At 46.2% G+C, this 27,206-nt stretch overlaps 1 pseudogene; it reads right to left on the minus strand.

The window, feature by feature from the left end:
• Positions 1-6,178: 6,178 nt before the first annotated feature.
• LOC119393605 (atrial natriuretic peptide receptor 1-like) overlaps positions 6,179-27,206 on the minus strand; it is a 78,768-nt pseudogene continuing 57,740 nt past the window's right edge.

A 27,206-nucleotide genomic window follows, 5' to 3' on the forward strand; every position in this document is an offset into this window, starting at 1 on the left:
GCTCTGGTGCTGCTCGGCGCTGACCGGTGATGGTTTCAAGGTGAACAGTGGTGGTAACGGCGGAGCAACTCAGGGTAGTCCAGAGGTCCAGTGGGGCGGCAGAGGGGCTCGACCTCTCTGTCCCGACGTGGGTGCGGCCCACATCAGTCCCAGACTGATTCCTCAGTACCTAAATAATGTTCTTCATAGCATACTAAATGCACCAAAATATAAGTTCAACGTAGCCAGAAAGTAGCCGTGGATCCAACCTGAAATGTTCGTCGCCTGTCTGTTTGGCACATAGTAGCCCCCAACGGCAACCGTGCCTCCCGCAACCGAGCCTGGCGATCTACTCGAGGTGCTCCAAAAAAACTTTTTTTTAGAAACTCTTTTGTTGTACCCTATGGATCGCGGCTGGAGATACTTGCATAGTACATGCCCTCGGACAAATATTGATGCAAAGCTTTTGACCCTGGATCGATTTGGTGTCATAATGCACGACGTAACATCAGATTCTTCGCACTAATAACCGGTGAAAGGTGTGTCGTATTTTTTGTTAGTAGATACATCATAGTCATTTTAAGTGGATCGTAAGTGGATCGTAAATTCGTACAACATTGCTTGCTTTGGCTTCTTCAGCGTTAGACCTTCCCGGTGGCCAGTGGCCCAGTGTAGACATGTGCGCCGGACCCAAAATCACCGGCGCGGGCGCGGCGCGGGGGGGGGGGGGAGGGGGAGGGAGGAAGAGGAGGGATGGCGGAAGCAGTGAATGCGTACGTACACGCCATTATGTTACATGAAACGAGGGACTAGCAGCTAACCCTTTTTTGCTCCGGTCTCACTTAACTCTACGAAACGCTGGCTGTATGGCAATACGGGCCGCTACCGGGAGAGAAGCGGTTTCGGTCAGTTTGTCAGTATATTTAGTGGTCCGAGCGCGAAGCAGTGAGGTCACATTGCTCACAGCGCGTAGGAGGTATACGAGCCGTTCGCTGGGGGATGTCTCTCGAAATAGCGCGCGTGCCAGTGTTCTCGACCGCGCCCTTATAGTCAAAGTTCACAGTTGCTGCTCGAGTTACGCAGTCCTTCTCCACAGACATCCTTTCCTGCTCTTTCGCCCAGCAAATGACGGGCGGAGCGTTTCCTTCTGCTTGAGGAGCAATCGACGGCAGGCCTCGCACGCGGGTTGATGTTATTCCGAGTGACGGAGATGGCCAGCTTGTTTCATCTTTGCTTTAGCCATGTTCCTTGCCAGCGCTCGCGAACTTTTATTCGCGGGTAGAACATACAATGCGCGGAGCGATGTTATCGATTTAGAGTTTATACGGAACATGACGGCGACGGTGAAAACCGGTTCTGAGTGTCCATACAATTGCTAACGCAATAAAAAATGTACAAAAACCGTCGAAGTGGGCTCGCCTTTTTCCTGGAAAGCTGCATCGTCTCCGCTGTAAAGAGTTTGTCTGTTGGAAGAATGATATAATCCGGCGCCTATTCCGTTGGTTTTGTTCTCGCCTTCAATACCATTTTTACAGGGGACATCTCATCGTCACTTATTTCTTGATAAAGCAAGCGTACAATGTCAGCACTAAGCGTTAAACCTATCATGATTTCGTGCTTTTCGGCTACAGTCTGTTATCTCTGCATGCGCGGTCGCAAACGCACAAAATGAAGCGAAACCAGTTAATCGCGCACGATAGTCGTGTGAGAGGAGCAAGAGCGGGTGCGCGGCTGCATAGCAAAGCAGTATGGGAGACAATTCACAACTGTTATTTCTCGTATATGGACCAGTCGAGGGTATGTACCATGGTGATGTCACGTGAATCACTGTTCTGGCATCACGAAGTGCACCAAAAGACAAAACACCATAGAGAAAAACGCGCTCATTGTTTTTTTATTGTATTTTCAGAGGCTGTTAGGGGCCCTTTATAAAAACAGGGCGTGCAAACATGGACACAGAAGAGTGCAGTAAAACCTCGGTGATACGATCACGGCTCGTACGAATTTCGTGGTGATACGAATTTTTCTGTGGTCCTGGCAAGGCCCATTAGCCTGCAACGTGTTGGAGTACGGTTCTTGCGAACCGATTTGCACTCCGCGACTTTTGATACGAACGTACGCTAGCGCACAGATATGAACAGGTGAGGCCCGCGCTGTCGCGGAAGACGCGGTAGTCACGCGCGGGCGCGGTATGCGAGCGGCGCGACCATCAACGGTGCATCGTTGCCTCCGAGATAGCGCGTGCGAATTTCGGAGGCCTTTATGCGCCTTAGCTTTTAGATTACAGATGACGTTGACGTCGCGCTTTTTTTTTTCGGCGCGTTGACGCGTGCTCCGGTGCTCAAGGCAGCAGCGTCTTTGTACTGTGTTAACACGTATACGTGCCTGCCACGTCGATGCAAGCCATGTCCCCGCAATCAGACGTTCTACGAAACAAGACTGAAACTTGGGCTGCGGGTCCGTCATGAAGTCCCATGAAACGTGGACAAAGACCCCAAGAGACGAAGCGGACGGTCTTGGCGAAGGAGCTTGGCCTCTATCTATCGTGTGCAAAGCGCTTCTTAAGTCGCTTTCGCCGCAGTACTCTGGTGTCATACAAAAAAGCGTAGTAAGATTAGGAAGCGGCCACTAGCGGTCACGGGGCACAACACATCTGGTTCATAATTACACACGCGCGCAAGCACCCTATATTTACGAGTACAAGTATGATCGTTGACGTCTAAACACTTTACTGGCAATCATTCAGAGCTGTTCATGACGTCGCTGCGGCCATGAGAAACACTAAATCAAAACGTATGCCAACTTTCTTTTGTCGCATACTAAATTTCTATGTCTTCTGGTGATACGAATTTCGGATGATACGAATATTTTTCGTAACCCCGCGAGATTCGTATCAGCGAGGTTTTACTGTAGTCAAGACACCAGAAACGCCGCTAACAACTGAAAAATCATACAGCGGCGGAACCGAAGGTAGACACAAATATTTATCTGCCCATTCCCTGGTAAGAGGCCATACCTATAAATCAAGTGGGATTTAATAATTAATATCTGGGGTTTAACGTCCCAAAACCACCATATGATTATGAGAGACGCCGTAGTGGAGGGCTCCGGAAATTTGGACCACCTGGGGTTCTTTAACGTGCACCTAAATCTAAGTACACGGGCCTCAAACATTTTCGCCTCCATCGAAAATGCAGCCGCCACGGCCGGGATTCGATCCCGCGACCTTCGGGTCAGCAGTCGAGCGCCATAACCACTAGACCACAGTGGCGGGGCAAATCAAGTGGGAGTAGTGGTCTACGTGAGAGATAGCTGTTCACTCTCTCGACTTTTCTCTTACGTCCGTGTTTTCATGCATGTCTTCTTAACATGAATACCTACCAACAAGCTCAGCTATATTCTAAGTTTATCTGTATTTACTCGAGCTATAGTTACTCGAGTAAGAATGAAAGGGAAAAGTGTACTAACGCACCCGACGTGCGCAACAGTCTAGTCACTTGTCACTTTTCATATTTTATGGGCTTTTTTGATCAAACGGAAAAAAATGAGCGCGCATTTAGCACGTTGTTTAAAGTAGCGCAGTTAGATGCCATTTGAACATGTCCACGTACACCTCATTGACATATTGATGATTACGTGAGTACTTGTCAAGTTACAAATATAATTATGACTAATTAATCAAACCTCATTAACGAAAAAAAAATAGCAGTGGCTACTCCAGTGTGCTAGGAATAATACGCAGTAGGCTTGCTTCGCGTAACGCCGTTCCTGATATCTTAAATCGTGCTGCGTGATAGCTGGGACACCCTGCATATTGCTTATCTCTTTTATTTATTTATGCACAGTGTACTAGGCCAAGACTCCTAGAATATGCTATCCAGCGAGTTGGGCCGTCGCCCTTTAAGGCTAGAGGACGCGGCAGCATTAAGGTCAGGTAGTGCTCGTGATGTTTCTGGAGAAGAAGCAGATACTACAACTTCTGGGGAGCTATTCTCGATGCGTTCATCCAAAGGAGATGTCCACAGTCCATTTCAGCAGAGCGCACTCAGTGATTCGAAAAAGCAGTGAGCCGTGATGTCACCTCGCTCTTGACCACGTCGCCGCACCGAACACACCAGCACATTCCTAGCGTAAGAAGAGAGTGGACGAAATGCACAGAAACAGGAACTTTTCAAGTCTGAATTTGCATATGAATGTGCCCCAGATGTTTGAGAACGATGCAGGGAATGCGTACCTACCTTACAGCTGCGTTAGACGAGCGGCCGCAATAAACCTAAATCGATGGCTAACGCGATCAAAAGACATGTGCACCGAAAATCGGATCTCTGAGGGCGGCATTCGTTGCATTGAAGCGCATTCCGTCCCTGTCATTTGTGTCTAGAGTGTTTGAAAGCTTTGTGATGTCATGATCGCGCTGCAGAACAAGAACCGGAAACAGGGGGCGCGCTTCTCGCCGAGCTCCCGCTATTCAGGGGCCGCTGAAATGGACAGTTCATTACAAGGACACATTGAGAAGAGCTCATCGGGCGAAGTGCTGTATTTTATTTCCGGATGCCCCATTCTAATGAAAAAGTCGAACGGCGGCGCGCCGCAATTGTTGCGCGGCGGCGGCGGCGTGATCTCTTTTGTGACTTCGGCGGCGGCGCGAGCGGCGTGACCAAAAACAGGCGGCGGCGGGCGGCGGCGGCGGCGCGGCGCGGCGCGGCGCGGCGGCGCACACCTCTAACCCAGTGTCGGCCATACCGAGACAGAGTAGAGGTGAACGTAGCTTACCTGTGAAAGTTGTGATGGAGCCCATGTTGTAGTGTTCAGTTGTTGCTTGGAGTCCGACACACTAATCCCTAGCCACCCATTGCTAGAGTGACGCTAATGGCGGTGGCGACGCCGATCCCAAAGTATACAGTCGAACTCTAGGGTAACACTCGGAACTTACCAGGCTTTAAAATCAAACCGGTGAGAAAGGGTGCACCGGCTTCCCCAGAACCCGATCACCCCCCCCCCCCCCTTTTTTTTTGATGGTCGCGTTGGTCTACACTTTTCTGCCCAAGATTATAATTATGTGCATGCTGTATGGAGTGTGTTCGCTTGGTGCGTGTCCGTGGGTGTCCGCGACCTGCGTGTGGCATCAACTACCCTATACGAATATTTTGTGAATGGCCGCTGCTTCTAGTCGATGTAATGGTTGAGTTCGAGGTTCGCAAGGACCACAAAGGCTTGTAAAGAAGAGGTGATGTTGACAGCGTGGCTCAGAAAGACTTTTGTCCTCTTGGGACTTCTTAACATGCACACCAAATTTAGTAAAACGACGTTTTGTTCGTGTGCCACCACTTCTGCAGGAAACAGAACCTTGAGCTCAGCAGTGTAGGACACCGTAATTTGCTACTGCCGCAGGTACTATCGCGCTCAGTATGAGCTACATCACGCGAGCGCGTGGCCGAGCGGTTTGCAAGGTTGCACAGCGGCGCCCATCATGGCATATTTTCTAGTTGTCGGGAGAGAGTTTGGCTGCTCTCGTGCGAGTGCGCATCGCCCCCACTTGCTTGCTTTCACCCTCGAAGTTACCATTTTTGAAGCGGATATTACCGCAGGGCAAAACGAGGGCGAGCGTTAAAGCAAGTGCAGGCGATGCGCGCTCGCAGGGACAGCCAAACTCTATCCCGATGACGTGAAAATATGCCATGATCGGCGCCACTGTACAACCTTGCAGAGCGTTCGGCCACGCGCTCGCGTGATGTAGCTCATACTGAGCGCGATACTACAATGAGACAGATCCGCTCGTATGAACATTCCAAACTTGCACGATGTACAACTTTAGGACCGAATAAACAGTATGAATTCAATAGGATGCCGTTTACACAGTGTAACGCGCCCGACATATCATAATTTGAGGTCTCGTTTAAAAATTAAAAAATAACGAGACCTCAAATGAAATATTTGGGTGCGTTATTTCGATAACATTGACATCCTCAGTGCCCGAGTTGTCTCTTCTGCCGTCCTTCATTCTCTGTCGTGAAATTATGATGATAATCTGTTATTACTTGAGCTGTATTACTTAATGTCGAGGTCCACTTCACTGTGAAAAGAAGTATAAGAAAGACATGCAAGCACCGTCCAGACCGTTACGTCAGAAACGAAGAAGCGTGGCTTACACTCCTCATGCAACAGGAGAGAGAAACAGTGTGGACATTTTTGTGCCGCTGCCAGGTTTTTACTTCTTTCTGTCATGTGCGTACAGATAATTCTGAAGCCACATAAGGGCGGTTACATCGCCATGGCAATAATGAGCACAACACGCATGGACAGTTGCATTTGAAGAATGGAATAGCTTTTTACAACGTTCTGAATGTAACGGCAATAAAACGACCTCAAAACAATTTTGCCCAACATTGACACAAGCCACCTAAATTTTTATGTACACGTAGAGTACGATGCATAAGTGGTTATTTATCGCGAATGTGGAACATGCATTCGAATCGGGGTTCTGAAAACATCAGCTGCAACCGTCAACGTGCCTTTGGTGGAGCCAATACGGTATCCTGGTTCTCGTGGATTTTCCACGCGTACAGCATCGTATAGCACGCAAGACATAACGCGTGCGCTCAGTCACAAACATGTATACACACACAAAAAAAGAACAATGATCGAATTTTCGAGAATCGCTGTGATAGTTGGGAACACAACCATGAACGAAGTGTTTGAAAAGGAAGTACTTTTTGTAAGTATTTCTGGGTGACCTTAACAGTGATGCAATAATTTAGAAGCGCTCTAACAACAGGAATTCAGATGTCGTGGAACGCGCGCCCCGTAAACTTATATAACCGTCTGCGCACCTTTTTGCGGCGACAATACATAAACAGGACAGCAGGTGATTGCGCAAGCGTCAGATCTCGGCCAATCGGCAATCGTCACAGCCGATACAAAGCCCGTCGCAATGCTCGGCGGCAGACTGCAAAATATCTGCTTGGTTTCAGCACAGCAATGCTTCGCGCGGACAACTCAGCTGACACATAGCACAGGACAACGTCTGATGTGCTGTTAACGCAGCACAAGAACGACACAGGTGAGGTATTTCAGGTATGTTCGCGTCTCACGGCGTTCGCCGGCAGGCTTAGAGATATCGCACCATGCGTCGTGTGGATCCGCCGAGTCGTCGCAGAAGACGAACGCGGTCGGGCATCGCTTTGACTAGCACCAGGTGGCGCGCCGATGGCTTCGAGTTTCAAATCATGACCTTCTTGACACCGTCCAAGACTCGTAGGTCCTTGGAGTGCTCGCCGAGAAGCCAGTAGGTGTGCATCACGCCTTTACCCTGCATTGAGATAAAACAAGTTTTAATGAATACCTCGGAGATGTTAGCCTGGTTCATCGCCTGGCTGTGTCCGCCGCGGTGGTGTAGCGGTTACGGTGCTCGGCTGCTTACCCGAAGGTCGCGGGTTCGACCTCGGCCTCAGCGGTAGCGTTTAGATGGAGGCGAAATGCTAGAGGCCCATGTACTGTGGGATGTCAGTGCACGTTATTAAACACCAGATGGTCAAAATTTCCTGAAGCCCTCCACGACGGCTTGCCTCATAATCATGTCGTGGTTATGGCACGGAAAACCCCAGATATTATTTATTATCGCCTGGCTGGCTACTCCAAGTGTCGCACGTTGGCTATAACATATGCAATGATCACATATACGCACAACTAACACAGTCATGCACGCACATATACACAAAAGAGTGATTCATAATGTTTTGTTAAAAGGGTAGTGTCACTAAATTTTGAGGCTATAAAAAGCCTGCTGTAGGGGTTCCGCTGAATGCAAGGACACTCAGCACGAAGTGTTGGACAAAGCAAACGTTTAGTATATATTTCAATTCGCTTCCAAAGTGTGCCTAAGTGCTCATTCTCGCTATCGAGACCCATCGCAGGTGCGACTCACACCGACGTCACTGTGTAGGAAGCGCAACGAAAGTTTTAGTGACATCAGGCCACATTAGAGTGACGTGCAGTGAGCGGTGACCCACAGCTCAACTGTACCGGGTGAGCAGAGCATCGGCTGCGAACTGCACTCATTTTTTTTTCTGAGATTATTGCCGAAGTAGCCAAACATGCTCGCATTTTGCAAAGTGTTTCGCATCGTCGCGCGAACCTGCGAAGGTGACATTAGAGAATTTTAGTTCATTCGCAGACTTCTTTTCTTTAACATACCATGTTGCCGTAGCTGTAAACGCGAGAGGCCTGATAGGTGGGGCCACCTAGTGGCGCTAAGATGAACCAGGCAAGTACACAATTGGTGTTGCTGAAACCTAATGTATTTTACTTCTCTGCTGGTGTAAATTCTCGGCAGCAGTGTAGTTCTGAATGCGTTGCCGTTTAAAGCATTTTTTCACCACCGTCACTCAGCGAAAACATATAAACGCACCTATAATTGTGGTTGCACGAAGCGTCACAAGATGTCGATACTATTGTCCGGTGACCCGGTACTTCGGGAACATCTCTGCGTATACCAGAATACCGTACACGCTAATATTCTCTACTAGAAAATTTTAGCGAGTGTTGAAGGCATCTGCGGACGGTTGCTCACGTGTGTGCGCGACAGCAAACGAAGCCGCACTGCGTGCGTCACAGCTCTGTGGGCCCACGTGTTCAAGCTTCCTACGCAGTGGCGCCAGTGTCAAACTCGGCGCCAAGAAACCACAACCGAAGGTCGTTCACATAAATAAGGCGATATTAAATTATTTAGCGAAAATACATGAATCTCGGAGCGTATATCACTCTTCCCGGAGCAGTACGAAACGTTTGCAACAAAGAGCCCGCAAGCCACAAATGTGATGACACAACCCCTTTAAGTAGTCCCCAATAGCACCAACAGCGCTTTTTTATTGCGCATCGTACAGGCACTGCTTTGCGACGCTCCTGAGAAGGTGCCGTAGCTCCAAGCTGAGGCCATGTTGCAAATGTAATGAAGCCTGCATAATCTGTCGCTCTGCGCCATAACGGGGACATTCACACTGTATGTGTTTTAAAGTCTTCCCAAGTGTTACATGGGGGGCGCATAGGAGAATCCGACTGTTTAGAATCCGACAGTATGGGCATGCCGAGTAAGCCAGTAATCTTTGATCAAAAGTTGCCATTGCTGTAAACCTCTCAATAATCGCAAAAGGACTGAACAACAGAGCATCCCGCACCTTTTGTTTTGTTCGGTGCTAACGGGGTCGCATGCCAAACCCGGAGATGGCATAGAGGCAACGTGCATGAAATTGACACCGTTTTGTAATATTTGCTCATCACATCGTGAATTTAAACAAGTAGGTTCGCGATTATCTGGTAAATGATGCAAAATAACGTTAAGTTGTGTAAAGTGACACGTTTCTGTATAACCTAGCATAATTTCATCTGATTTCTAGAAAACCACGACACTCCAGTACGACATTCGCATTGCTGTCTCATTTCGATAGGGCGAAATGCAAAAACAAACTGCCGTGTACCGCAGGTGGTCAGACACAATGCGGGGCCTCCCGCTACGGCGTGCATATTAACCATATCGTGGTTCTGGAACGTAAAACCCCATGAATTGCCATTACTTTAGTATTAGTAAACGTGCAAACAAAGCGCGTGTAAATGCTCGGATTGCGTGCAAAAAAGGTCTGCGCAAATGTGCATTCATTTCAAGACATCGGAATCCGTGCCTTCCACACACCTTTATCTCGATGCCTCCTCGTGGTTCCAAGTGAAATGTTCCAAACCTCTCAAGGACCGCCTTGGTGTCGGGGCTGACGTGGATGCGGAGCGCTGGAATGAATCAACAACAAGGCTCGCTTGAGTTTAGCGTACACATATGCTGTACTGAAAATGATGAATAGCGACTAACCTTCACCATTCGATTCCATTCTCGAGGCAGTGTTGACAGTATCTCCGAAGAGGCAGTAACGGGGCATTTTCTGTCCTACAACACCAGCGCAGCAAGGACCTGAATGAAACACGAAAACAAAAAAAAGTAAATAAATAACAAGACACAGTGACATTTCGTCAATTGGGTCTAAAGCTCGTTAGTGTTTTATAGGCAAGAGGTAATACCGCATTAGATCCGTGTCACTTCAAAATCTTCGAGTTTAAAAAGGTCAAGATGCCGCATATGCAGTGGCGTAGCCAAGGGGCGGCACACACCCATGCCCCCCCCCCTCCCCCCGAATTTTTTTTCTTTTTCTGCCACGGCATACAGAGTACAAAATGGCGCTCGACCACATCTGCCTACCCAGCCCCCACTTCAGAACAAAGAGGTGCGCCCCCCCCCCCACCCCCTACCGAAAAAAAATTTGCCTACGCCCCTGGCATATGGTACGCTAAAAGTTGGTTATACAGTGAACTCTCGTTAATTTGGACTTCACGAGACCGGAAATAAATATCCGACATAACTGAATTCCGAATTATCGAAAGTATCAAGAAAACAATAAACAAATGTCTATTACGTCAATACAACTTCATTTGCTTGATGAGTACGTAAATCTTGTAGATTGCCTAAGAGCAGTGCAACAGCCGCAATTTTCGCTCGCGACTTAGTTCACGATGCGACCGCAGCTCCAGACGCGAAACGTGCTAACCCGAAATTAACCAGAAACGTCGTTACCGTGGTTACCGCATGGTTCGCGCCGATTGCGATGGCGATGCAGACTGCGCCGCCTCGTTTCGCTTGTCCGCGAACGCCGTTTTCGCTCCTTTGCGTCGCGCATTCGCGGCGCTTCGGGCTTGGCGCGCTCCGAGAATCGTCCGAATTAGCCGGGTTGCGGCCAAATATGACCGAATTAACGAGAGTTTGATGCCATTAAATATGCTAACCAGGACCAGATAACGCGTCCGAGTTATCCGATTTTCCGAATTAACGGGTGCCGAATTAACGAGCTTTTACTGTGCACTCTTCGCTAAGCTTTGATGTTGTGACGACAAATATGTGGGTTTTCTTTTGCTTTGCGGACACCCATATAAGAACAGTTATCACTCCCGACTGCTTCCTAGGAGAGCTATGGAGCCGGTATGGTGAACTTTGCGCTGTGTAGGCTTTTGATCCTGTGTAACATGTAAAATACACCGTGCTGAAATATTATGCACAACGCATGACTTAATTTTCATCGTGCATATGATAGTCATTTTACGTCGGCAACGAAAACCATCGTTTTCGTAGTGGTTACAAATGAGAAATCTAATGTGAGAACCTGCAATGCCACTCAACTTCGCTTCTATGTGAGGTGAAGTTTTATAAGCAAATTTTTGCAAGGAATCGAGGGTCGCGGCCGTCTATGATACTATATAGACACCACAACAAGGTGACACTACAAAGTCGAAGTTCGGCTATGGTCAGCCGTAAAGCAGCGTGGTCGTACGAACGCACTCGTCCCTTTAAGTCAAAGCATGGCCTATGCTGTTCACTTCAGTACCTTATTGCTACATGGCGTGCAACATAGGGCCTGCTCCAATACTTACCGCAGACGGCTAAACATACAGCTAAGCCGACAGCGGCCACGTTAAACCCCATTCCAATTGGAATTCTCACGTAGACAGCAAAATATACATGTTCGCGAAGACAGCATTGGAGACAAATACTATACAGACTAGAGGTGTGCACGGGCTCCGGGTAGCCCGAAAGCCCGAGCCCGACCCGGCCCGCGGGCCGGGTTCGGGCGGGCCGACGTACTTTCACCTCGGGCCCGGGCCGGGCTCGGGCTACTTGGAGCTTTATCGGGCCGGTCTCGGGCCCGGCGCAAAGCCCGACTCAAGCCCGAAATATAGAGAATGAGCGGGAATTGTTTTCCAGCACGCATACAGCGCCTTTTCCGCGACCGCCCTTTACCGCTTTTCCTTTCCATTCGCAACTTTAGACAAAACGGAGCAGGTAAAGCACTGCCTCTGTTGCACTCCGACAAACAGAGAAGTAGCACCACCTGAACTAGTGACGGCGCCACGCGACTGTTCCGCGTTAGATTTAAGGCCAAATCCCATGTGAGTGAAAATGCACGCGACAGCGACGAGCGACCCGACGTAGATCGCCTTCGTGCAACAGACTACTGTGCTGTCCAAACAGGACGGCGGCCTTGCGGAATGATCGGATTGCTCGGATCTCACTGGTACACTCTAAATCAGGTCCCGCTCAAAGTGCTAGATATAGCCAGGAAGCCGGACATTTTTCGTCTGGTTTGCTGGATATAGCCAGCATTTAACCAGGACCTAATTAAGAATGTATGGTCGTCTGCCCTCAAGTAGACGCTTTATTGCGCGCTTAAGCCACGTTCAGTTTTAGATGCGAAGCATCTTATGGCGGAGTTCAAAACGGTGGTGTGCGGCGTGACCACCCTGACTGCGCATGCGCAAACCCTCTCCAAACACATCATCTCCACTCCACTCTCCTCTCCCCTTCCCCTTTCCACTCCCCCTCTGAAACGCGGGCTCGACATGCCGAAACGCTGCTTCGGATCGCCTCACGGTCCCCTTAGCAGGAGATGGCGTGATTTTTTTATGAATTCGAACATGAAATAGATTAAAAACAATAGTTATGTTCGTTTTCCTTAGCTTTCTCTCGTCGACGTGAGATGGCGTCATGTCGCGCTGACGTGATCCGGACGCGTTTCATTACTCGGACGACTGGGGCTCGATGCTGTCTTCTAAGCTGTCAGCGTAGACTGTCTGTGATGCTGTCTATAATTGGAACACAGCCGTAGAAGATTTATAAAGCCCATCATGCAGAAAAATGGGCGATACCGAACGGTTCGAATAAGGCTCACCGGTGTGGAGGCCGATTCTCAGCTTGAGCGTGTCGTCAGGCCTATGCCTGATTCGAAAGTTTCGTATGGCGCGCAGGAGACTGAGCGCCATGCGGGCCACTTCCCGGGCGTGGTTGTGGCCATTGCGATCTGGAAGCCCAGACACAACCATGTAAGCGTCCCCTATGGTTTCTACCTTAAAGCAAAACAGAGGGGAGAAAAGCACACAAGCCAAGTGTCAGCGGTTGCCATTACAACAACGACTCGCGACGAATAGACATGCTCGAGAATCAAGACGCGGAAAATATTAGCAGATTGATAGCTTTAGCACTACGAAATCCAACCTGAAGCACAGCGTACACACAAACATCATGTGAGACCAGCGCTGATAATGCTGACAGGAAGCACTTAGTTTAAAAAAAAACGCTTAGTGGTTAGTGATAAGAGGACAAGAGCAATATTTTCGTACAGCGAAGATATAGCGAACAGTGCTTGCTGATGTGCGAATAATGGTTTTCGCATGTTGTACAGCAATTATGCGGGAACAGAGGAAATGAACAGTAGCTTCGATAGCAGCATGAATTGAGAAAATGGTGGACGATCGGGCATAGGAGGTGTCCAATGAATTGGCAACGAGGCTGTTCTTTTCTATTTGAATATCTTGTGTTTCATTTATTCGTCTCCTATATTCCAGGTAATCAGGTGTTGATTCCAGGTGATATTGGCTCTATTACAGGTAGACCCGTTCCAGCTGATTGCTTATTCTCCCTCAATAACCACATTAAACGGCACAATCGTGCCATATTTAATAGACGTGACATGGCATTAGGTGCATGACCGTATAGGTGTACCGTGGGCATGTGTGTGTGAGCGTGTGCGTCTGTGTTGATAGACAAGCAAGCATATGATCAAATAAGCACCCTCATTTAGGCAAGAGTGTGCAGACAAAAATACGCTTCTAAGTACATACATATGAATAGACGTGTTGAAATAAATCGGGCACTGCAAAACGGGTAGTGATGGCGCAGCGCTCAGTCACCTTACCGGCACGTGCCAGGCAATCACACGGCGGCCCGGTTCTTAGCGTACCTCTGCTGCGTGTTCACATTTCTCGGAAGTTCGATTCGCGCGTTCATTGTTTTTAAGCAGGCACAGTGAGAACGAACGCAACATAAAGAAGGAAGAAATCGAGTAAAGAGAGAGAGACAGAGAAGCGAACCCGGCCGCTTATTGAATTTTCGAGCACAACCCCCTATATGTAGAGTGCGCTCGACTGAAGGATTCTGTTCGACTCACTGACAGCGATATGCAATCGTGCGAAACGCTGGCGTAGCTGCTCGCTCATATTGCGCTCCCCCCCCCCCCCCCCCCCCAATATGCGCAGCTACATTCGAGCCGCTTTTCCGCGCGAACTGCGTTCCTTTCGTCGCTGATTGCAGCCCTTTCATGCTAGTACGCGCACGCACTCTGGCGCTGCTGGTGGCTGGCGTGGGGCACTTCGCTGCGAATTCGGTGCATCGCTCCTTCTGATGTCCTCGCTAACTTGAGCCCTAAGTGCGTAATCAGGAAATCTCGGCTTTTCTGTGACGCGTTCACTGCGCATGTTTTACGTGTCGTGTCGTAACAGCGCAGACTAGGCTCTGTATAAAGCTATGCCCGTCATGATAGTGCAGAGCGTGTTGGTAAAGGAAAGGCAAGAGGAAGTGTATCTGTGAAATGAGAGCGAAAAGTTTGGACAACACAAGTTCGGCTGAGACAGACATCAACACTTCTTACGTAACATATAACTTGTGTTTTATCTTTGTTTCTTTAGCCGCACTATATAAGCCAGGCATTCCGCAACCTTCAATTGTTTGAATAGAGGGATCAGTGTATATAACAAGAACCTAGACTCATTGGCGTAGCAAGGGTGGTTGGAGAAGGGGTGGGGTGTTGCATGTGTTTATACACACGCACAGATACAAACACACGCACTAACATGAAGATACCGTCGCGGTCAAAATTTTATAGACCACGGAAGCGCGTGGCAAACAGCACCGAGGCGCCTTCTGACGGCTGCTTGCGAAGCTCGAGTCGCCGCGGAACCACCGCAGCGACTGCAGAAGCGACTGTACATAGAGGGTGGCTGAACCCTCCCGAAAAAATTTCTGGCTACGCCCCTGGCCAGGCTGTCTGTGCTACGCTCTGTTGGCCTAAAAGAGCATGAGTAGCTGGCGTCATACATGATGCTGACCTCTACAACGAACACATATTTGATACAAAGTTGCGCGTGTAATGCGAGCGTGTTTCGGTGATGAAAGTAGAAACGCGACGGTGGCTATATGTGATGGTATGACACGGTGGTTGTAGTTATACGATAAGTTTGTTGTAGTCCGGCACAAAATGCTGGTGGTGTAGCTCGTCGTATTTCAATGTTTATGTGTATGCTATGCCGAAATGCAACACCAAACCAGCAGTACATATGCAGCGGCACAATAATGGAGCAGCCCAAATAAAGGGGAAAAAATGATATATCTGTATAGTGAAATTCACTATTCCATAATACACTGTGCGATTTAATGGTAGCTGTAACTTGACATTTCATTGGGAGTCAGCATTTATTGCTTGATTACGCGAAATAATGCGCCAACTGGCACTGTACATGATTGATGGCGATTCCGTCCTGTACAAGCCGGAGCACCGCAGGCTTTAATCAGAATAACTTAGCACAAGTAAACAATATCATACAAGTTGCATATTATGTCTTGCTTTTTCTAAGATAATCTTGAAGGTACCTCTGAGCCGGTGTTCTACGTAAGCAGTGCTGGGCAGTATCGAAGATACATGTATCTGAGATACTATCTTAGATACTGTATGTGTATCTCGTATCTGTATCGCGATACGTCTCGAAAGACGAGTATCTGTATCTGTATTTCCGATACATTCGATAATCTATCGTGTATCTTAAGATACAAGATACTTCTATCGCAACACAACCGTGCGAAACAAATAACACGATTTTATTTTTGATTCATGGGGGCCGCCATCTTGGGCTGATAAGTGATTGTTTTGCCGGTTTTCTACGACGTAATATGAAATGATCATGGTCATGAAACGTTTAATGTACCGGCCCAAGCGTTTTCGTGGGTGCTAGTTCACCGTAGCACTGTTTGTTTAGTTGATACGGATGCAAAACTGCAACGTTATCAGTCCAAAATGGCGGCGCTTGAGCGCGTCCGGAAAATGGTGTATACTGGTGCCAATAAGCCACTTGAATAAGTCTAAGGGCAGTGACGTTATTTTATTTGGACGCCAGAGTCATCCAGTGAGGGTAGAAGATCGGAGGACAAGCACGAAGACGTCTACGCCCAGCCTACGTACCTTTTGTTTTCTCGATTTCTTTTTTTTTAATTGCGCCAATGCTGCGACAGTTACTCTTAGCCACTGTCCTGCGCCAGGTACTCCACTGCGTGTGGCGCCTATCGCGCAAATCTGTTGTTGATACAATGTCGTTATTGAAGATTCTCTTGCGTCTTGCTCCGTAACGAAATTTGATACGTGCAAGAATGGGGTTGCTTTGGGTCGCGGGGATTTTACATATCAGCGATTTGAAGGATCTCGTGGATGTATGTTTGACTTGCATGTAATGAATTAACTTATATGCAAATAAGGTTCTGACAACTTTAGCACCACTGGTACTGATGCTAGACCTAATAGAACAAGCGTTCACCTAACAGAAAATATCTTGGCGTACCGTATTTTACACTTCCATCTACATTTATTCAAAGAATTTATGAAATCATAATTTGATTATTAGCACAAGTGCTTTCTTAGCTGCCATTTTGCATCACATACATTGCCTAGGTCACTGCACTGTTTTTGCGGTCTGGTCACCGCAGTATGTTTTTTGTAAAGCGCTCCAAAAATAAGATTTCTGTTTTATTCGTCTGTCTGCTTTATTTCTACTACTGTTTACACATTTACGCGTTGCCAAGACGATTTTCAAAACAAAATACCAAGACGAGAGAAGATGGGAGACGTTGCGCTTGTTCGTCTCCCATCTTCTCTCGTCTTGGTATTTGCGCTATTCTACCGTAAGAATGAACCAACTCGCCCAACAAGTCACTTTACTGAAGCCTTGAGTATACATACAAAATATTGTGCCTACCGCTTAAGAAAATAGTGAAATTGAGTTTGATTTATAATAATGAAAATTATTAGGAGCCACCTTAAAGATGTTAGGAAGGCGATTCGAGACACGTTGTTTTACTGAATGCTCTGTTTTACTCATGAGCGTCCCAACGAGCCATTTCAGGCAATCTTCCATAGGCACTGAATTTTCTATTGTCTCAACAGGTAAGTTGATCCTTCACGCTCAAAGATATTAAGGTCGCCGTCTGTATTGTGTTTCTCTACTCATTCAATGTGAATGTTTGATACACAACCACCTCTCTATTTTACTTATATTTGTTTTCCTGTTTTAGACCTTCTTAAATATTTTTCGTATTACTAATCGCCACGTAATGAAAGCTATAAGCGGCAATTGCGCGAACAGCGGCGGTGTCCTGCGACGCTTTGTGCCACTATGCAATACGCCTGAGACATTTCTGTGTTGCACATGTTCTCTCGTTGAAGAAAATTGCTAAAAGATTGCACGTTAGTGAGTATATCAACAAATAATCCATTACGCCAGCAACTAAGAACATGGAAATTGATTGCAGTTTTACGTCATCTACGTATACTCCAGGGGTCTCAATCTCAGCTTATAGCCGGCGAGCCGCAGTCGCGAAATTTAGCTCCAAGGGCCGGAACAGTGAAGATGGGGTGGAAGAGAGTTTGAACAAAATGACGTTGCCATTTGAAAGGAAGCCGTTCCCATATCTCATATATAGGTCATTTCTGAAGGGGATTTGGAGTCAGGGTTCGAGAAACATCGACACCGCTGTACCCAACGAGTGAAATCTGGACGCCAGTTGAAATATAGAGTTTTTGTTTCACGGTTATGTTTCAGCACATGGTGACCACATGTTCCTCACGAAATAAATGCTTGAGACTAGTTATGTCTGTGTAGCTGATGACCATACTTATTTAGAAAATAAAAACAAATAGGACGGAGATGGTCATGTGTGCCGGCCGGGCCGCTAGCGAACGGTCTCAAACCCCGTATACACCATGCGTTACACCCCCCCCCCCCCCCCAAAAAAAAAAAAAAAGTCGCTACCAGCGTTGTTGCTGCTGTGCGCCTTACCGGATATACGGTATTGTGCAAACTGTCTTTTACGGACAAGGTAAAAGTCCACACCGGTATTTGCGCCATCGTGCGAAGACTTCTTATTGACGTTATTGTGATGATATGGCAAACCCGCTAGCTGGTCGGCAAGCTGAGAAGCGACTCCCATCAAATGCAAAAATGACAAGCAAGAACCGCTGTAAGCGGCTTGTATAAAGAGTTGTCATGTGAAGAAGCTAAAACAAGCCCCAATAAGTTATTTTGAAAAGAAACTAATGTACATTGAGCAAGAAGGGCAAACCTTTTGAGATACTAACAGTCATTTCATTCAAATGAAACAAAATAGGTCACAATTAAGAAGTTTTCCGGCAGACATTTTTGTGTATAGGTGTTTGCTGCTACATTATATGGATCTATAATAACAAATTTGAGAATGTATCGAAGTATCTTATAATACAATTGCGAAGTATCGTATCGGATACAATTACTGCGGCAGTATCTTGTATCTGTATCTCCAATACTTCTTGCCTGAGTATCTTGTATCGTATCGCGATACAGATTCAAAGTATCTTTGCCCAGCCCTGTATGTAAGGTACATTTGTCGCGGTTCATTGTTGTTTCATTACACAGGACAAACTTACGCAGTGCAAATAGCACTGTGCACGTTCTCTGCAGTGTATTGATTACTTTCCATGCCCCGGAACATTAAATGAATAGTATGCGAAATGTTTTTTTACTATTTAAATTGTTTCCTCATGAGTATAATGCAAGATATTCTCTCGCTTGATACTATTAGGTTATCAAGGACCCTGTCAGAATCAGAATTAAATTTTATTACTTATACATGTCATCTCTGACTTATAAACAATGAGAAGGCACCAGAATCATTGGAACCTCCTAAACTGAACCTTCTACGAACAGTAAACACTGAAGTAATTTACATGGTTATAAGGTCTTGTGAAAAGACCTTGTCGATTAGTTTTGAGAGCTTTTGTGTAAGGTCTGCCTAAAAACGACGGTGCTTTTGCATTCCGCGCCGATCGATATGCCGCCTATGTGGACTGTAGTCGAACCCGCCTGTGTACCATGGCGGCTTCCACAATACCTATATTTCGCTCAACATAATGAAATCCGTGGCGAACCCGCATCGCTCCTCTTCAGTATTCCAGTGGTGTGCTTTGTCTAGTGGCATGCTGTTCTAGAGGCATTTTTTTTATTTGTCTTTAGAGGCCTATTCAAGAAATATTTTCATCGAAAGGCACGTGCCTTGAGGACAATTGCAAAAATTTTCATTGTTCGCTAGAACAATTGGAGCGGCCGCAAAAGCGCCGACTTATGCAGAAAATACCTACGGTTGTTTCTAGAGGATGATGGAGGGGTGAGATCGAGATCCGCGCACGCTCTATATATACATTGCTTAGTTGCGAAGCGAAATGCCAGGTCCACTATATCTAGGAGTTCCACGGGGCGTGCGAGTTTTGCGAGCAACAATCGATAGCTTGCTTCTGTGGCGCCATCTAACGCTTTTCGCGAAAGGCAACGACAGATGGCAGCGCTCCCTGAACTCCTTGTCCAAAATCGATTCACCGAGAACACCGCCTCCGAGACTGCTAGAGCAGCTGGCGCATAATACTGCCTCAGAGCTACCAGACTATACCGGTAATCACAGGGGCAACGTGCCCATCGATATGAACCGACTGCGGAAATAAAACGCAGAACTTCCGCGTGCTGCGCAGGGAGGGCGCTAGCAGAGCATCGAGGTTCGCGAGAAACGCGGGACTCCGACGCATATCACATTCAAGTGTGCAAAATCTTATACAGGCAATTCTCAGCTTCTATTTACATGCGATTTGGTAACGTCAGAGAGTACTCAAAAATAGAAAATTTAGATTGTTACTAATTATTCCAATGTTTTGGTTTCGTACATGGGATGTCGCACACAACTGGGGATAGCCGCAAGGGCAATACAGAAAATTACGTTGACACGTTGGTAACTAGTTCGTGCAGTAGGCCATTTATCGTAACACATTAAACTCAGTCGGTTTGAGTGCAGATCAGACGCGCAGAATCGGCAAGAAGATTGGCAGTCTTGCGCATAAGCTTCAGATATTGTGATACTGCGCTAGAGCTTTACCGCCATGAACGCTCGCATGGCTTTTAGTTAAATGCATTGCTAGGGAAATTGTCATAATGTAATACATGCTACTTTAGTATATGCTCTTTAATTCCCTTTAAAACTCGCCTTTACTATATTTCAATACCCATACACGTGATTTTATTGCATGATTTGTTGTCACACTGCTGAGGTGCATAATATGAAAATAAGGAAAGAGGGAAATAATTAGTCCATGGATTCATCGGCAACACGTCATTGTTACGCAGGTACATCTATCGTCAGCATATATAGACTATTCGCTATCAGTGATGTGCAGCGACGTGCCGCTGCCACTGACCTTGTAAACATCGAAGTCGCTGATGACGGCGTCAAAGCAGGTGTACAAATCATTCAGGAAGTCTACAACCTGCAACGGAAAAAGAATGGACGTAAATATTACAGTAGTATTGCATAACAACTCAGAGTCCCTTATGCATTGTCCTAAGACGACTCGAAGTCAATGTATTGAACCCGCCGCCCTCCCCGTGCACTCTGATAGCGTTCTGCACCTAACGTGGTGTTGTACGGCCTCCGTGATCGGCCTACCTATAACCAAGCGATGATGTCATGTGAGGACTTCAGCACGTGACATCACGTTGTCTGACGTCATAGTGACGTCATGAGGACGTTACAAAGTTTGGAGATCTATGACCTCATGCTAACGTAATATGGTGAAGACATCACGCGGTGATGACATATTGCATCATTGGTGTTCACGCCGCCGACGGTCGAATTTCGCGTTTGAAGAGGCATCTAAGGCTTCCGCCTTAACAGCTCACGGCGGTCGCACTTCGAAGTGAGCAAAATGCAGAAACACCCGTGTACTTAAATTTATGCGCGCAGTAAAGAAAGCAATGAGTCAAAAATTAATCCGGGTCCCCCACTACGGGGTGCCTGAAAATCATAGCATAGTTCTGGCAAGTAAATTAGTCGCCGACAGGTTGCCGCTGGTGTCGCTTACCTGAATGGGTGTGCTGGATGAACACATGGAAGTGAACCCAACTATGTCGCTGAAGTATATCGTGACGCTGTCGTACAATTCTGGAATCACAGCTTTACCGCGTTTCAGTTGCTCCGCAACGGATCTGTAATTCAGGGATTTATATCGCAACGCTTAAGTGATACTCCGGCCTTGCATTTGGACGGCAATAACATTGTCTGAGATGCTCCACAAAACGCAGCTAATAAATTAAGATGCAAAATAGTTTGTAGGCTCATAAGGACTTGTAATCTGGCCCCCTTGACACTGTGAGAAGTAATCTTATTTATGAAAATATTCATTGAGACCTATCTACTTACTTAGTGCTGTCTATGTACACATTCTGTCTATGAATACACCTATTTACTGCGTTTTCCCTTCGTTTCATTTAGTAACATTTAAGCGCTTACCTAATTTTATAAGGAGAATAAGAAGCACTCGCCAGTTGAACTTAGCGCTGTCACATCACGACGTAATATTGACACCAAACCCGACTTTGTAGTTTTCACATGAATGCACCACTTTTACTGATCAACGTAACACAACTCTCAAAGTGCACTTATCGCTCGTATACCTTGGCAGTACTTGGTACAGAAGTTCCTCGGATTTCCTCTTCTCTTCAAGAAACGCGGCCGTTCTTTGTTCTAACCAGAACTTCCAGCTCATTGGCATACTGCTCCATGCGAGCCATTATGTTGTCCATGATGTTCACTTCACCGTGGTAACCCCTGCACGTTCAGCAATGGTGCTTCAAAAATATCTTCTATATCTGAACAGTATTACATAGCAAGGTTTTATCGACACTTTATTTCCTGTTAGCAGTGGGCTAGTGCGCAGCCACTGGCATATCATTCCGTTCTTAATTTTACCCAAGCTCCGCGGCGCATACCCACCTCTGGTTTTCTGCGGACATTAAAGTTTTTACGGCCGGTATAAACAGCTCCGCTGTTAAAAACAAAACAAAAACAAAACACATCCCTGTGTTTCTTGCTGCGTGCCGACCTAACACGCGCCTGTAAATACCCCGCATTGTTTCAGGAGTAATTAGTGGTCTCGGAAGAACGAATCCATCGACAGAGCCCGCTTATTCCACGTACAGGCTTGTCACCGCATTTTTTCGGCGACAGCGGCAACAGCTAAGCCGCGCGTTAGGCTAGGTTATAGGTCGGGCGAGTCCTCTTCCGGATATGGCTGGTTGCCTGTGGCAGTAATTACTTCGAGGCTTGCGGTATTCCCCGCGAGCCTTCGTTTCTTGTTTGGACAACCATAATTACCTACGATAACTAGTAGAGGAGCTTGCAGATCACAAGTAACACGTGATGTAAGTACGAGTTATCTCGTAGCTATAACGTGGTTTCTTTTATTTTATTTTTTATTTAGTCAATACTGCCGACTTCTATGCGAAGTCGTAGGCAGGAGTGGGTAACACATACACTTGATAATACATTTTCCAGGGCAAGAAAACAACTGAATAAGCTTAAAACAGAAAAAGTATGTCGGGGGAAACATAGAAGAAAAACAGGAATTTACAAACATTAAAGTCAATGGAGCGCTTCAGAATGAGCAATTTTTGTCGATTAAAAAGGCGAGAATAACACATATGTCGACACAATCAACGAAGTGTGATACAATCGAGCTAGCGCTGAACATAGGAAGGTAATACAACTCAGACACACAGTAGAGAACTCAGACACACAGAAAATAAAAAGAAAGAAAAAAAAGTTCAACAGGTAGCTGGCAGATTTGCTATCGCATTCATGAATGAAGATCTTCCAAATTTCTGCACCCGTGTGTTAGCACAAGTTCACAAGAGAGAAACTGAAGAAGAGGCTAGGGATGGCGCAGGAAACGGTGGAACTGAAGATATTAGTCGTAACATTGTTAAACAGACAGGAAGAGATGAACAGTCGATCAGGAAGGAAACAGGGACAGCCGATATTCGGGTTGGCATTGTAGATGAAACAGCAGTCTCGGTAGGCCGAAAGAAGCTCGCTTATAGATGACACTGAATTAATATGACGGAATTATGAAGTTTGTAGTCGTAAGATGGAAACTGCTGCGCAAGATTGCAATAAAGGGTGATCGTTGGTAAAGATTCCCCCCCCCCCCTTGTACAGCGATGTACAGACGGGTCCACTGTTAAAGGGAACAGCTGCGCCCACAGCACGTTTGGATTTCACTCTCTTGCAAAAACAGAGTGACTTAGAAGAGAGAAGAAATAGTAGAGAAGCAAAGGCAGGGAGGTCGATTTGCATGAGACTGCTGGTGGTTCACATTTCTGACTCCTTTTGACACAGTAGTGCAGTGCATGAAGATTATTTACCGATCCACTTGCTGTTGCAGGGCCAGCTAGATGAATGGTGTTCATTCGAGTGTTCCCTTTAACAGTGGACCGTACTATACATTAATAAGTTGATGATCATCATTATCAGTGAGACGAACACCGAGTGACACTCTGGTTTTTCTTCTAAGCACTTGCTGTCGAGCTCTTACATCCGGTTTACCGAGTATTCAGAAAATGTATTCTAACGAATTAAGCTGGTACGAAATCGACGGCTCTGGTTCAAGTTAAACAGTTATATCGGATACATATGATATTGGAGCACAAGTTTGCTTAAAACAAGGGCCGATTAACTGCCGGGATAATTAATAAACATTAATTGAATCAGCACATTGAAAGAGCACAGACGCTTTTCTAGTGAGCAGCTGAGATCGTTGCGGCACCTGGCAGAGCAGATCCCAACCACGCGATTCTTTCTGCGTGGCCTCCAAGATCAGCTTCGGCAGCGCGACCAAAGACAACGTTAACCCAAGGAATACACCGGGACACACGGGACACCTTGCTCCTCGGTGTGAGCGGTGCATTCCCATGTGATGTGGTAGAGCTTCAGGTGTACACTCACACCACGGGCATGTGTTTTTGTATGCTGTGGGGTAGTATATGTGCAATCAATGGAGGCATGCATGTATGTCTGTCTGAAACCTACGTAACGTAGCAAAGTCCACGGCTCAAAGATGATAAACTGACCTGATTGATGACACGCATGTGGATCTTGATCTGATTGAAGCTGGGACGATCGTCGGGGTCCTCGGCCCAGCATCGCGTCATCAGTTGGTGAAGCTCGGAGATGCATGCGTCCTTCTCGACGATTGGTCGAAAGGGCGGGTCCTCCAGTGACATCACACGTGCTAGCATGTCTGCACGACGCGGACAGTTCTCGTTTACCTTCGACGTTCAACCTATAAAAACTAGCACTTCTCAGAGCGAGCGTCCTTTTTGTATTTATTCGTTTTTGTTTTGTTTCGTGTCTGTTGTAGCGCTATCAAAGCACTTCAACACCTATAGACAAGACCATGCAAGGAGTTTCAAATGTTTCAGCTACCTAGTTGTTTGGCAGTGCTCCTGGGCTTTTGGCACCCTACTTCCTGCTCTTCGATTTCTGTTATGCCGCTATTTTATTTCCGATTACATCGCGATCATTTGTCCCTTTATCTAGCTTTTCATGCTGTGCCGTGGTTTGCAGTTTAATATTGCACGTTTGTATGGGCGAGCAGCGTATCACAACTTTAAGTGCATAATACAAACAATGTTCGGCTAACAGTGCCATTAGCAAGAAAGTAGCAGAGATGAGCATGTACAAATAAGGTGAATTGTGGGCATCTTGCTTTAACAATATCCTTGAAAGACGACTCCACGATTGTGATTATGTACGTTGGGCGTCTTCGATTAACGACACCAAGTTGTCAATGACCAACTGCCACTAATACAAATTTTCAACGTAATATCCAGTTGACACTTAGCTAAAAGAAAGAAAAAAGATGTATTTTTTAAATACTGAGTATGAAATTAAGTCTCATCTATTAGGAAAATGCATGGTATGTGATAGCCTCGCCTCAAATGTGGATATTTATTTTTGTATATAATCATGCGTCACTGAACTAGCAGTTCATATGTGGTTGTAAGGTGTATGACTACGGAGCCCGTTGTCGTCGCACTGCACTCCTATTTGCAGAATACGTGGCAAGGTACTTTTCGTTACAAATGTCGAATACTTTAATGATGACATATTTAGTGCTTCATCACAAAAGAAATAAGCCACTTAACCTGAATTTTCCATGCGATCGCAGTGTGGATAAAAGGCGTCCTCTCGGAGAATAATTTCTTGCAGAATAATGCCGAAGCTGTAGACGTCGCCCTTTTGAGTTCCTCCTGACGGACACTGCTTCAGCCGCAGTAGCTCAGGAGCCTTCCACAAGAACTCTATCAATAGGGAAACGATCAGAATTGTACCATCAGAAGCACATTTGTGGCATATTTTTGTTCTTTTAGATCTTCCGCTTCACCAATTATTGCAATGAATCACTTTAAGTGGAGTAATATAGTATTGTGTATTATTATAAACAAGCGGCGAAAGTGGATTCCCTTGCACAGTTCAACCATTTCGTCGCACTAATACCACGCATATAATTAGAGCTTATGTCCGCCTCGGTGGTTTAGTGGTTGCGGTGCTCGGCTGTTGACCCGAAGGTCGCGGGTTCGATCCGGGAAGCGGCGGTCGCATTTCAATAGAGGCGAAATGCTCGAGTTCCGTGTAGTGTACGATGTCAGTGCACGTTAAAGGACACCAGATGGTCCAAATTTCCGGAGCTCTCCAATACGGCGTGTCTCATTGTCATATTGTGGTCATGGCACGTAAAACATCCAATTATTATTATTATTATTATTATTATTATTATTATTATTATTATTATTATTATTATTATTATTATTATTATTATTATTATTATTATTATTATTATTATTATTATTAATTGGACATTGGTCACCCGAATGGTGGAATACTATGACTGAATACTCGAGATTATTGGCGGCTACATTTACGACCATTGAGGACAGTTGAGGTTACTAAAGGCACATACTCTAGGAGCTACGCCTTTCGGCAGAGGAGGGATACTTGAAATATATCAGTGGTGCACGTAATTCCAGGGCTAACATCATGCGAAGTAAATGACCAATTTTCTTAAAACGTTAATGTTTTACGAAAATGTCATTCATTCATTCATTCATTCATTCATTCATTCATTCATTCATTCATTCATTCATTCATTCATTCATTCGTTTGCCTGCGAGCATCCTTGGTTCGTTGAGAAGGTGGGGTTCCGCGGCCTGCATGGAGCACTCACTCTGAGATCCCTCTGTGACGAATGGGCTGTAACTCTCGTCCTTGCGGAAACTAGGCAGGCCGAAGTCAGTCAGCTTGAGCACGAAGTGGCTGTCCACCAGGCAGTTGGAGCTGCGAAGTCTGCCGTGCGTGCCGATCTCGCTGCTGTGGAGGTAGCTCATGCCCTGCGCGTCGTGATTACCGCGAAAGCCGAGTCAGCGACCAAACGTGCACGATACGCTGACAGAGCTACTAGGGCTTCTTCAACACATTTTCTGTAACTAGGTCCGAACATGTCCGTGACAGCGCAGACCATTTGTTGAACACGTCCTGTGGCTTGACGATAGTACCTTTCTTGCTGCGTTTCTATGTTTGTGCACAATTTCATTTTTTAACAAAAAGTTCATTCTAACACTTGTGCGTGATTTAAAATTTTACATGCAGTTTTACATATTCTTTTTACACTATCATTTATTGTACGTACTATTATTACTGTTATTTTTTTGCTGCAATAAACTGACACTTAACCAATGAATCCCGTGAAGTCTAGGGCTAGGGGTCCAGATAGACTTGCACTAATATTTATTCATAAGAAGCGTACGGGATATATGAACACCATTGATTGATTGATTGATTGATTGATTGATTGATTGATTGATTGATTGATTGATTGATTGATTGATTGATTGATTGATTGATTGACTTATGACCCACTTCCACTTGTCTCGAGTAGAGTTCTTCCTTGGCTACAGCTATGTTTGTATAACCGCCAAGCTATGAGCTTTCGCTTACCTTGGCTAGCCCTGGATAGTGTTGGCCTATGTTAGCTATCTGTAGGCTAAGGTCGGCTAATGTTGGCTGTTTGTTGTTATAACATCAACATTGTCTTAATTCAATCTCATTTCAATGATTGAGACATCTGCCATATTTTATTAACTGGCTACTTTTCATCGACTACTCTGCTTTATTTCAGTTTGTTTGCGTG

The sequence above is a fragment of the Rhipicephalus sanguineus genome, chromosome 5 (assembly GCF_013339695.2).
Source record: "Rhipicephalus sanguineus isolate Rsan-2018 chromosome 5, BIME_Rsan_1.4, whole genome shotgun sequence".
NCBI lineage: Eukaryota > Metazoa > Arthropoda > Arachnida > Ixodida > Ixodidae > Rhipicephalus > Rhipicephalus sanguineus.